This window comes from Pollachius pollachius (assembly GCF_949987615.1).
Source record: "Pollachius pollachius genome assembly, chromosome: 3".
In the NCBI taxonomy this organism is placed as follows: domain Eukaryota; kingdom Metazoa; phylum Chordata; class Actinopteri; order Gadiformes; family Gadidae; genus Pollachius; species Pollachius pollachius.
Window position 1 is genome coordinate 35,140,946 of NC_136936.1, and position 14,217 is coordinate 35,155,162.

The window sequence follows — 14,217 nt, forward strand, 5'->3', positions numbered from 1 at the left end:
ATCACCCACTCATCCATCCCCCACTAACATACAACGAGCACAACCTGGCTTCCCCGTATTCTGCAGTACTGTTAATACCATAACCACTTCTCATTTTTCTTCCACCCTCCCTGCGAGCTGACACTTATGCATCGTAGCACTTTATGATTGGAACGGTGATCATTAAAGTCCGTCCAGGTTCGGGGTTCAACATGCTGCACTCTTCAGCTGGTCCTATCAGTCTTCCTCCATTAAGAACGCCTTTTGAAACAAGTTGCACATCTGCAGTCTGGTCGGGATATAATAGGTGGATTTCGACTCCCAGCTATAATTATCCTTGAGCAAGATGCCCTTACCTCAAGTAGATGACTTTTAGCAAAACAAAAATCCCCCCCCCACACACTCACTGCCACTGAAACATCCCAAGAAAAGGCTACATCCAGTGCAAGCTCAGAGCACTAAGCTTCTGAACCACCAACTGTGCCATGCCATATTCAGCACATCATTAGTAAGCTTCCCTTAAATGTTGCTAGGGAGATACTTTGGTTACAAAAGCTCTGCCAGAACGTCAACATTATTATTATTTCAAAACCTTGCGTTTTTACGATTGATGTGGACACCGCAGATGAGCTTCAGAGACGGAGGCTGCACAACATCTGTTCCGCAGAGGGGTTTCTCCTTGCTTGACATGGTGTTCCCTGGGGCTCGATCTCTGTTGCTTGCGACCCTTTCAATTCGGCAGGGACTAGCGACCCCCTTGTTCACTCTGACCTACTTACACACACACACACGCACGCACACCACGCACGCACAAGAAGAGCACGCACGCACGCACACACCCACCCACACATGCTCACTTCTCTTTTTCTTCATCTACAAAGCACAGGCACCTAGCAAAAGAAAGTTAGCAGTATCACCCCCACATGGTGCGTTGCAACACTATAAGACCCCGGGTGCGTTACTATGGTAATGCATTTTGAAAACTGTATCCATTAAGCAGAGACCGTATGGACTTTGGGGACATAGAAGTCATTTCTGGTGGATTTAATGAGATAACCATTTGGTTTTGCTATTATTTAAAAAATAGATACTTTTTTGAAGCATCGTTTTTAAATCCTCTCACTACCCGAACTTTGAGAATCACTGCCCTAGGTTGTGGTGTGCTTACTGTCAGGCTGAAAGAATCATTATTTCTGTCTGCATTGAAAACTGCTGCCTTTTTCTAATGCAATGGGCACGTCAAGTCTACTGCATAGAATTCAGTTTCATTTCAAGGATTTAAATTGTATGTTCAAATCCCAGGTTATTTTTTGACATTGTCTTTGTGCAGATGTATATCAGTCATGATTTTTGTTCAACTCGACTCCTCTCGCTGTGTAGAACCGTTCCAAAATTGGGTAGATGGCCATTAGTTCATAGCATTATAATCCTAAAAAGTGTTTAGCAGCTCCCATAGCTGTCTCTTTATTTTTTCCAACCAAGGTAAGCACACACATTGGATTCTGCATTTACACGCCAATGCGCATGTTCACAGACCTAGAGACTGAGACAGCATGTGCTGTTCTGTGTAAACACAGAATTCTTATGCTGCTGCTAATGCCGCGTTAAATTTAGTTACACAGACACCGCGTCCTACGCTTACCTAGCCACATAGCATTTCTGAGAATAGTAAAGCATACTCACAATTTGGTAAGGAACCATAACTTATTCACTCTGAAGCTAGGGAACAGGGCAGTTGCTAATCAAACTGTCTGATTAAAACTGATTAAAGAAATATGCGATTAAGGCTAATCGCTTTGTAGCTCAAGGTTAACTAAAAATGACACCTTATATTCACCTTTTGCAGGGAGAAATAATGTTTTTTGTTACAGACTAAAAACCTGGGGCGCTTTGCGACTAAATAAACACGGTGCACATTCACACCAAATGATAGTTATATTTGAAGAATGAGCACATCAAGCTTCTACTTGGTTGAAGAGGGGTGTTTTTGCACTAGTCCTTGTCCATGGTTGTGGAGATGAATGCCCTACAGCGACGTCTATTGCCAGGTGTCAGGGATGTTAACCAATGAGTGAAGTGCGGTGACCTGCATGGGCAGCCATTGGGCTGTTCTAGGGACACCCTGTACCGATTGGCTGGATACCCAACATCAATCGCCGAAGCCACCAAATATCCCTAACCTCTTTTTATTTTGTGATTTATCCATTGCTTTCCCTGTGGCCAAATGAGGTGTATTAATCTCAACCTGACAGGGAGAATGAAACATATCGGTTTTTTCAAGTGTTGCAGAAGGTTTAGTATAAAGTTGGCTCTAGTTAAGACGCTTGAGAAAAGTCATTTTGGCCTTTTCTAGCACCTTTTTACTGTATAAATGGATGCCAACATCAGCAGTAAAGCTACTCCCTGTGCAACGAGGCGGAATAATTCATACCGTCTTGAAGGGTGTTGAAAACTGCTCAAGAAGAGTGGTTAATCGAATAGCTCGGTGGCATTTTAATTCAAAGAAACAACACATTCTGCATTTTTAGGAATTGTATTATACATTTCTCAATAAAGGAACAATACATGGTTATTACGATTCCATGTGGTTGTAGGAATAAGCGTTTAAAAGTTGTTCAATCAATTGCAATAATTTCTGCTGATCAGTGCCCAGCCACTATTAAATGTAGCGGTTCACATGGGAAAAGCTAATCTAATGTGGCTTTGCGATTCAGTATTGATCCAGTCTATGCAAATCACCCCTGAAGTTGGAGGCTGAACCTGTACAAACATTGAAGAAAAATACACACTGATGAGATATAATTGAACCTTTCAACCTTATTACTATTATTTAAACTCATTTATATTTATTCCGCTCATGGTAATGAACAGCTCGAGGAAAAAAAGGAAAAAAATGATTCACATTCTAAACACAACACATTAAATGATAGAAAAGGAGTTTGAATCAATCTTCATGTTCAAACCACTGGTCACTTGTAAAATAGCTTATAACAGTATAGAATAGGTTTCGGATTGACAAGGGCAGCGATATTTTCCATTTATTTTCTGTTGAAGTTGCGTTTTTGTCGCAGTCTAGAAGTCGCAGTTTAGAAGTAACCATGTCAAGGTTATCGGGAGTGTGATGAATGCACTTGTGTGCGATGGGGGACCCGACAGAATAATTCTGAGCGGTGTCACCTTGACCCCTTCTTGTGCTTGTGCTAGTCCACAAACTACAATCTTTGAGCCAAAGATACACATATTTATTTATATTTCTTCATTGGAGTTGGGTTGATTTATACTCAGCTTTTCTGCAATGCATTTATTATTTTATTTATAGTCTAGTCTGCTTTTCTTTTCAAGCTTTGTAGAACTAGTCGTGGATCCCGACCCCAGAGACAAACCACTAAATCAAGACCTTCCAGAGGTGTCCTGTGTGTGTGTGTGTGTGTGTGTGTGTGTGTGTGTGTGTGTAGCGTCTGCTTAGTAAGCCCCCAGGCTATATCCTCTCCCTGGGTTCCCTCTGACTGAGGGCACTGGGGAGACACGCAGGGATGTTTGAGTTGTCCAGCCCACACGGTGAACTTTAGAAACTTAACACTGTCTGGGAGTGGAGTTCCATGTTAAGTTGAAGTTTGAAGAATAACCTTTTGAGCTAAGTCCCGACCTTTTGGCGCAATTAGCGAGGTGGGTGTGTGTGTGTGTGTGTGTGTGTGTGTGTGTTTGTCTGTGTGTTCTCTAACATCTTGTTCAGTTGATTCCCCTGCGCTGTCCATTCACTCTTGTATTTATCACTTGTTATAAGGGAGTGCTCTACATATCCCACTTGTAATCTCCGGATGGATCATGTAGATAAGCGTTTTTTGCTAATCCGGGATGTTGTAATCTTCAGTGTAATGCTTTTACTTATATCATATGAGGAAAAGAAAGATTTTTTTGAGTAAAATTCAAAATATGAACCATAGCTTCAAACTAGACACCATTTTAAGACCGAGAGAGGAAACGGGGGGGCATCATTTTTTTAATGCACTTTATGCTAACAATCCTTTTCCAAATGTTAAACTTCCACATTTCAAAATATTTAAAAGGTCACTTATCCCCAAATAGATTCAACCCATTGTAAACATAATGAACTTCTGGCTCTTTGCCCAGGAGATGCTATTTTAATACAAATGGCAGATTTCCATTTATCTTGATAACCTTATCCCAGTGGATAGCCCCTCTCCCCACCTTGGCAACGTGCTGACTCCAGGGACTTGAGTGAAAAAGTCAAACCTGTACTGATATTTTTGGTCATCTGGGCTTTTTCCGTGATCACTGAAAACACTTTGACTTGGTTAATAACCCACATGTAGGTGTGCACACATTACTCAAGCCCCACGTTGTTCATGCAAATTTCAATTTAGCTAAAAGCTTTTCTTTTTGCTTCAGTATGTAATACTTCATGTGTCGCTGTGCTACACATTTCAATAATTGTCATATTCATCAAACTGGTGTAGGCCTATATAAAAAAGACGATATGTTTTCATATACCATGACCTATCAAGTTCTGAAATAGATCATACAGTCTGTCCTTGCATGGAAACATTACTAATTGATATATTTTTCTTACGCTACAATAGATTTGTTGTGCAACCTTTATTCACACGCAATCATGCAGTCGCCGAGTGAATAAGAACACGCGATGATCATACATTTTGTAGAACCAGCTGTAGCGGAAGTGATGTGGGAGTAGTCGTCTTAAGTACATCTGTCACTCGCATCATATTGAAGGAATTCAGCCCACCTCCTCCACCGCTTCACCTCTGTTTGAGCTTATTTCCTTACTGTGAAATAACCTACAACAGCTAAGGGCGCTTTGGGAATCTAACCTACTACTACTTTTTGGCTTGGACGCCATAACCCTCAACACTATTGCCTTCTACCCCCCCCCCCCCCCCCTGTGTCCTGTCCTGTGTAGCAACTTTGTAGTATCCCATTTCAGTCCAAGCCCTAGCTGTGTCAACTCAGGCCAACGTTTACTTTAATGAAATATAACAATGAAGGAGTGTACAGGGTTTACTCCATGCTGTATAGCCTCATGACCTTTGCCAGCTGTTGCAACAATAATTATTTCAGAGATTATTGCTTAATTATTATTTAATCACATAATTATGTTCATGGTGGCTGGGTTATTGAGGTCAGTGCTCCCCCTGATGACAAATCAACCAAGTGTTCAACACGGTCAATGGTGTCTGGCACAGATGACATTATGAATTCATGCAGTTTTTCATTCAGGGCAATGGGAGGGGGTGATGGAGAATGCCACCTATATTAATCATACAGCTTGCTTCCATTGTTTATTTAATATAAACCCAAAGTAGGAACACGCCAACATTTTGGCATGCATCCTTTCCATTATTCATTAAAAAAAATGAATCCTTCCGCAGATCAATTCCTGTCTCACCACCAGCATACAATAGGTATATGCAGTAGAAAAGCTGCAGAGCAGAATTACAGATGTGTCAACATTAGGTGACTTGTTCTGCTGAGGAGTCGGCCATGCGTTGTAACCCAGACGTGATCATAGATCCGATTTCATATTGTTTGCTCCCGGAATCAACACACTAGAGAAGTCACTAGAGCTCGGCTGGGGGGGCGGAGGGGGGAAGCAGGAGTAGGCTTTGAATGTTTCCCGAGACTCGTGAGCAGATAATACTGTGTACCGAGGTGTGCTGTCGACCTCTGTGTGAGAAATTGTTATGCTAGGCCGTCTTGACCGAGTCCACACCGTGTTCTAGTGGCCAAGTTTTTACATCAATACTACTGTTTTGAAAACATTGTCCATCTGCTCTAAAAGGGTGTTTTCACCCATACCAGCCCTCTCTCTTGTCTGTGGTTTCCCCCGGCTACATTTAAATGCAAGACTGACCAATTACAAATCCATGCAGTTGTCTTCAAAGGAAAAAAGATGCCCTTTCCAATGTGTCCCCATTCATTGTTGGGGGCGAGGCCGAGAACTGTCAATACTTGAACCAAAACCGTCTCTTCCAGACCCTTTAACAAATGTGAAATGAATGGAGGTAATGTTTTTATCAATAATAAAGGCGGACCTGCTGTTTTGCTTGCTTGTGAGGCTACGGTCTCTCCGGGAACATGTTCAGGGAGTGGGGAGGCACATTAATTCCGCTCCCATGGAATTTCAGTTCTGACCAGCTTGAATACCTTTTGTTAACATGGAAAATCAATTATTGTTAAAAGTGGGATAAGTCGTGCACCGGTAAAAGTATTTTTTTCCCCTTGATGACTTTCCTTTCTTGTAATGTATTCATAGTCGCAGTTCTATAAGTGTGTGTCTGTCTGTGTGTGTGTGAGTTTGCATGTGCGGATTGTCTGGGATTTTGTGTAGTGTTGCAATAAAAATAAACATGGTCTACAGTTATTGGAGGAGTTAGCGTGTATGAGTTTCACAAATGCTAATAATTGTGTCATACTGATTTATCTGAATCATTTACCTCATGGACTGCTTAACAGCTGAGGGGCTGGTGGGTGTTTTCTTTCTTCAGGTTCGGCTCACTGCACTTCCATATCCAGAAATATCACCTCTGCCTGCTGGAGGAAGTGAGGTGGTCGGGGGTACCATCTGTGTGTCGCCTGCCTCCTAGTCCAAAAAATCTGACTCTCGATTATTATGACTGATGGCTAGCTCAAATGACTTGCTCAAAGCTGGGAGAACTAGCGTTTCAGTCTTGCGCTTCTTTCGACCTATCTTTTTGCTGGAGGTGGGGAGCTTTAAGCACGTACACACACACGGCCAGCCGTTTCAACCGTTAAAAGTGTCTGTAAAGGTATCCAATGGCCAGTGTTGAAATACACTTGCTAAAATCCCCTCCTGAAAGCCTCGTCCACTTGCGCAAATTAGTTTTATTCTGTCAAATATCTCTGTTATCAAGCAGAAGACGAGGCATAACTCTACCACTTGCAGGTTGCTGGTTTCCGGCCCAGGCTCCACGCCCCCCCCCCCGCCTGTAGTTCTGCTATGACAATTGGCCTGCTCAATCCCAGATTATAGCGGCCTCCTAGCTAGCATATGTTCCCAACATATAGGCCTTGATTATATCCCCACTGTACATTTCATACATACATACTATACAATCAGACCTAGGTTAGATTTGCTACATTCTTTATAATTCAGATCTATATGTAGCAAATCATTGAACTACTGTCAGTTTCAAGATCCCCCACTTCACAATTGTTAAATTGTTATTGTCTAATGATAAAGTGTAACTTAATTATGATGGATGGGTTTAACGAGAAATTTAAATTACTACCTTATTTCCTTTATCGTCATTTTACAAAATGATGAAAGAAAATGCATATTATTCTCGTAAACGGTAAAAAAGGTTTTATGGTTTCATTTGTTTTATACCACTTGCATGCTGATTTATATATATCAATTTCTTTGGTTCCATCTGTTTGTAATTGATTAGTTGTGTGGAAAATAACCATTGTGAGACCACCAAATAGGTTTATGTTCTAAACCTATTTATCCCAGAATGCTTAACACTTGGGCCCAAACGTGTGGTAACAGTGTTTAACCACCCGTACAATTTTCTCTGCTCTGTTTTGACCCTTTGTAAAAGATTTACATAATACAGCAAAAACAACAGGACTTTTTTAAATTACAATTTCTTTCCGAGAGTCAAGATTGAAAGGCATTTAACAACTTCCTTTGTCAAGCGTCTCTCCGTGTCGTTTCTGAGTCGTTCCATCTAGGGTTTTGTTTCCCGTGGAGTTGACATTGGGCCACTGGAATTAATCAGCCTCCTCCGCTCTGTTAATTCAGCCCTCAATGGAACTGAAATCCCTGCTAGGTGCTTTCAGAACTTTTGCTACTTCCTTTCTCATTCAAGATTAAGCCTTGATATCGCCTGCCAACAGGGAACCGGGTGTAGAGTGACTGACTTTGTGCTTTGGGAATGTCACATTAACAGTGCTATCCCACTGGTTGGCCAGCTCGTTGATCATCAGACATCATGACTTTGGCACCCCGGTTGACCCGTGAGAAGCGGGCAATTCTTCAGGTGTGCTGACCTTCATGTCGCCTCATGGATTGCTTTAGTGAATGTCAGTTGGTGATAAGTTTGAGGCCCCTGCAACCCTATTTGGAGTGATTGGCTATATATTATGTAAGGAATGTACCATGGTGCCGTGTCCTGTGATTGGAAAATAATGTACAACGGGGTTGGTGATGCAGCCGAGGCTAAGCCAAGGTTTGCTTACCACCTTCCAAAACGTTATTTTAATCCATGCTACAATTCAGATTTCAACAATGATTAGATAGCCATTTTGTCACTTTCATCTGTAACATCTACTGCTGTGCTTGAGAATGTATATATTTCCGGATGCTTGTATTCAAGCATTGTTTTGAATGTTGGATTTGTACCGCATTTATTCAGAACAGTTAAAAGGCAGAGGTGTACTGTCACTTAAAAAGAATGTACAACCTTGGAAGTTTATTGAACAATCAGGATCAACTAACCAACACTGTGGTATAAAGTGCAGGGTAGTCTAGGGGTTAGGATGGTCGACTCAAATCTGAAATGTACTGGGTTCATACCCCAATGTCTGATATCTTCCTGAGGCATCCAAGCAAGATTATCAAACTCCTTTCCTGCTCATTCATGACGTCTTAAAAACATTAAATAACAATCTCTTATTTACATTCCTTATGCTGTGTTGACAGTTGGATTAAACATGTCTACTCAACGTAATGCAATTAAACCACTGAACATTTCCCCAAATGAAATAACTTCACATATTTATCATTGTTATGTCTTGTTATAGAGTCTCGTCAGTTTTCACATTGATTGAAACGAACAGGAAGGCCAGCTCAGATAGGCCTTGGGTGGCTGCATGGATCCTCCAGACTTGCTTCTTTTCACTATCAATTAACAAACTATTCTACCGCTTATTTTTTATTCAAATGAACACATATAAACCAATAACATCTTTATTCTACTTGGCCTTAAAGTTAAATGTTACTTTATATATATGAATATGTTTTAATGGAGCCTAGTTAATAGTCAATCTTCCAATCCCACTATTAAATGTGATTCATCAAATAAAAGGCCTAGGATAAACAGAAGTGATCAACGTATCAGATATGTACAGTGGCGCAGAAGACCTCCAGTATTGTGACCTCCAGTACCTTTCTAATGATGATTGTGTACATTTTGGGGACCGCGTAGTCAATTCTGTTTGACTGTCTATTTGCTTTATACATACTAAATAACACCATGGTTAGGTCTAAGAAAATGTATAGATAGATTTGCTAAAGCAAGCATTTATTTTTGTGATTTATTATTGAATTCAAGATTGGTATTTGTCATCAAAAGTATACATTGGGGGAGATTGTCATACCCAGTATTCTTACCTTGGCCTATGCACACTTTTCACACAATTCACTTTATTTGTGTACATTATTTATTCATTCATGTGAATTGACTTTGCTGCAGTATAAATACTTTGTACATAAATAGGGATTAAGAATCAATGAGATAGAGGAAGGTTCGTTCAACAAACCGAAGTAAGAAAGAAAAATGGGTTTCTCTTAGAAACTCAAGATCGCAAACATTAATTGAGTGGGTCTGAAGGGTTTTTCCGTTTGTTTCCTGAAGGGAACCATTGGGGTTTGATGACATAGCATCTGGGAATCCATATCCTGATCCACGGTTAACTGGGGCAAATAATTATGTTACCTGCAATTCAAGTACAGACCACCAGGTGCTTTGTAAAAACCAAACTCCTTCATGACGGTTGCTCTTGTCTTTTCTAAATCACACCTCTGTGTATCTTCCTCTTAGTCATCTGATCAATTAGATATATAGAGAGCGACGAATATATCTGCTTCATGTTTAGTGTTGAGAGATTGAAAAGTGGTTGTGTTTTGCATGGTTTTTCCTAGATTGGAACAAGGCTTTGAGTTATCGGGTTGGAACGTTTTGTTTTCCCTTGTTACACTATCCGCTTGTTTATATTTAGTTTTCTCTTCCAAGCTCAGGCCACAAATGGTCTCCAAGTTATATTCTACATTTTGTCTTAGATTTATTGAATTAAAATATTTATTTTAGCTGAGCCACATGACTCTGTTGCGCTATAACTTAATACCTCAAAGGGCATTTCCATGCTTTGCTAAACCTATGAGTTCCAGGAAACGCTAAGCTGAACAGCCGAAAACAGACAGAGATTATTGTTCTGCTCCTTTTTTCCTGGTCCAAACTCAGAAATGGTTCCAGCTTCCAGAAGGGAGATATAACCGCATCTGGCATTGTTTAAATGCATCATCGCTAGGCTATGCAAGAGAGCAAAAGAGGGACAACAATGAAACATGTTTGGTCAACATATTCAGCCTTTGACTCATATGGGGGAAGGTAACATTGTAGTTGGTTTGACACATGGCCTAAAGTTATTGGGTTTGATTACCAAGGTCTGCAGTCTCCCTTAAGTTATCATTGAGCATGATTAGCAACCCCTACCTGCTCTTAAATTACACAAATCTAGAACTCATTTTAATTTATCTTCTTGTTTCATTTGCACAGTTCTTTAGTCAATGTAACATAAGAGATTGTGTGTATGCGTGTGCGTTTGCATGCACAAACAATGTTTGTGCACACACACTTTGCGCTGCATTGTTTGCTTTAAATTCGGTGAACTGCTTCGTGTTGCTAAGAAGATAACCATGGTCTACGTTCATTTACATTTGCATGGATGCTTTGCAGGCATTTGGTGTGTTCTATTACAAAGTGAATAACAATTCACGATAGTCTCTACAATCCCCAATGGGTTACAAGTCTCCAAGAAGACGTCCTACTCCTCTCTGCTTATCTCCTGTTCTTTCTCTACCTTAGGACGCAGCACCCATGAGACTCCACCAGCCCTTACACCAGTGAGACGCAACACAAGAGCATCAGCAAGCGCCATCGGTAAGACCCGCCCTTATCTAACATCTCACTTCTTACACGCTCAGATATCGATCGTCTGCTGACCTCAAACGCAGCTTGATTCCATAGCACGCCTGTGTGTGTGTGTGTGTGTGTGTGTGTGTGTGTGTGTGTGTGTGTGTGTGTGTGTGTGTGTGTGTGTGTGTGTTTGTTTCTTCCTCTCATCTCACAACTCACAACAAAGCTCGACATTATAAGATCAGAAGATCATATTCACAACACACACACACACACACACACACACACACACACACACCACACACACACACGCCTTGAGGCAACCCTAAGTGGGGTACCGACCCTGTACTTGGGAACCCTGTATCAAACAGCATGTATCAAGGTGCAAGCACTTTGGTTTATTGTGCCTAGCATTGAGTTCATGTATTCTGTGCCATCGTAGCTATTCTATATTCCTTTACTGGGTGTTGAGGAGTTATTAATATAGTTCGGTGTGGTATGAAAATACAAACACTGTGCTCTGTGTTTCTTGTCATCGTCAGTGTTTTTCACCAATACTGTAATAGTGAAAATAAATGTGCTTGTGTTCATGGACATATTAGGATGCATGGAAGCCGCAGACAAAATGTTATGCACAATCATTTGTGTAAGTTTGTAACTCATGATATTATAGTATGAACAGATTTCAATATATTTTATTGAAAGTTAATATACATGTGGGGTAGTAAGTAATGTACATTGCCTCTTCTGTGGATAATTCCACTGATGAACTACACCTACACTAGTACTTAGCAACTGTGAGGCCGGATATGGAAAATTATTTATATGAAAAAATGAATTGCATTAAACAAAGAGCTCTGATCAAGACCACGTCAATGCGTGTAGGATGAGGGAATGCATATGATTAAATATTGTCATGAAATAAATGTGGGATTCAAATGAACCAAAGGCCGTTGTTCAGAAAGGTTTAGTGATATCTATAAGTCATAGTCTTCCTCATCGTTCAACATTGGACACAACGATCAGAGATGAATTTGATTCATTAGGTTTTAGATTTGGTTTTGTTGCAATAACTTTTTTTTTCCCAAACTTGACTAAAAATCAATCTGGCCACAGAACGATCTTGTTTACCTTTGAACTTTGTTTTTCTATCTTGTGTTTACGGTCCAGTATTAAGTAGAACCGAAAGGACAGGCACAGTGAGATACGAGCGTTTGATGTTGCTTTGGTCACACCCCATATTATAATCATTTTAATGCATCGATTCATTCTAGACTAAGTTCTATATCTAAAGGTCTCTTATTCATAACCAAATATTCAGCACCCAACCTTGCTTTGAAATATCTATTCCAATATGTACGTCCCCCGGGCTGCTCGATGTGGTCAACATATATAAACCAGGCTGTGTCTGTAAAATATATAGGTTGGTGTAAATTACCTCAGACAGCTTTTATGTCTGGACTGGGGGAAGCGTCTTATCATGCGGAAACAGGGATGTAGATTAGAAACAAATTATTAGGGTAGTTTTGGACCATGAACGCTCCATAGAAATCCCTCTTGGAGATTTACGAGCGCTGTCGCACCGAGCATCGGGTTTAGCCCTCCGTGAAAACCCACCTGTAGTCAAGATGATACTGCAGACGCAACCGGTCCCCGTGCTGCTCTCCTCCACATAGACCGCCTTCCCATTCAATAAACGTGCACACTTTTCAGTTTGTGTTGTCAAGATTCAGGATTAGGTTTATTGTCCCACAAAGTGGTTGATTTGGTTTGGGCTCTCAGCCATGCTGCTGCAGCAAAACAAGACATTCCACTATCAAAGATGTTTGCTAATAAATATATATATATATATATATATATATATATATATATATATATATATATATATATATATATATATATATATATATATATATATATATATATATATATATATATATATATATATATATATATATATATATATAGCAAGGTTCCTATCAGAGCCTGTATGCAAACAGAAAAAAATCAACACCTTCAAATCTGCAATAATCCCTGCAATCAAAACAAAGATCCTTCATTGTCCCTCATGGCCTTGTTCTTTTTTTATCTGGCGCCTTTAAACGTTTTGCAGAAGAGGAACCTCTACCTAGAGGTCAGTAGCTGATACTGTGTGTGACATGGGACGGGTTCGCAAATATCCTTTTAGCTTTCCTCAGGGTAGCCTTCTTGAGAGGTCTCAAGACTCATATTCTGTTAAAACTGTGACTATCGACTGCTTTGAAGATGTACTGAGATTTGCACAGGCGTTGTTAATTATTTGTCATACAAGCAGTCAAATTTAATTTCATACTGCCCAATGCTGATTTGGGGATTAAAATGATCGCCATTATATTTATATTCAGCCTAATCTTATTCACCAATTCCCACAACACAAGACATCTGTGTTTGTTTCAGCTGGCTTTCTTCTCATTAGAAGAGAGATGTCTTACAAATTCTTTCTGACAAGGTGTTATCTGGATGACTGATTCTTCCAGAAAATAGATTAATCACATTATGCAGCAAAACAAGCCAAATTAAATATTAAACTGATAAAAAACGGAATTAAACTGATAAGGTGACCATAGGGCATCTTTTATCATTTTAATACATTTTAACTTTTAGACAGTTTCATGAGAATACCAGAGGACTCAATACCAATACCACCATTCATGAAGCCTCCACAGTCTTTGTCTCCTACTGTCCTCATCGCCGGAGCACTTTCACTATTCACTCTTTACAAATCGCTTATTTAGCAGACAGTTTTATCCCATAGTGACTCTGCACTCTGTCAGTTAACTTGCAGAAATGTGCTTGGGCAGCACTTGGGAATTGTGTGTGGTTATTCCAATATTGATTGTGTGCTTAATATTGTTCTCACTCAGCCTCACTTGTATGTCACTCTGGATAAAAGCGTCGGCCAAATGATGTTATTCATGCAAGGCCAATTAAATTGATTTCAGTGACGTCATGAGGGAGTCAAACAACATAACCGCTACACTCTCATGCCTAAATCCCTCATTTAAGGAAAACCAAACGCCGTGTTTAAAATGGTACCCACCCACTATTACCATTTTTATTATATTAGGCACTTTCTATTTGGTTTAGGGGTTGGGCCGTTGGCTGATCAGGCTCTAACTTACATCCACTACAATCTGACAGGGGACGGGGACGGGGGACAAGGGGACGGGCAGCCTGACATTTGATTGAAGTTGGACCAGGATCAATCCATATCAATACTATGTTCACCGGCTACATCTCTTCATCTAAGGGGTTTATATTTCACCCCAAGACACCCTTA

General features: G+C 40.3%; 1 protein-coding gene across 2 annotated transcripts in view; it reads left to right on the plus strand.

Moving 5' to 3' along the window:
• The window catches only part of gulp1a (GULP PTB domain containing engulfment adaptor 1a), a 59,120-nt gene that overhangs the window by 14,037 nt on the left and 30,866 nt on the right, over positions 1 to 14,217 (plus strand). For both annotated transcript variants that reach the window (XM_079731337.1, XM_079731334.1), the window contains exon 2: positions 10,848 to 10,922. The gene's annotated coding sequence lies outside the window, so the exon portion shown is untranslated. The remainder of the gene's footprint in view (positions 1 to 10,847; positions 10,923 to 14,217) is intronic.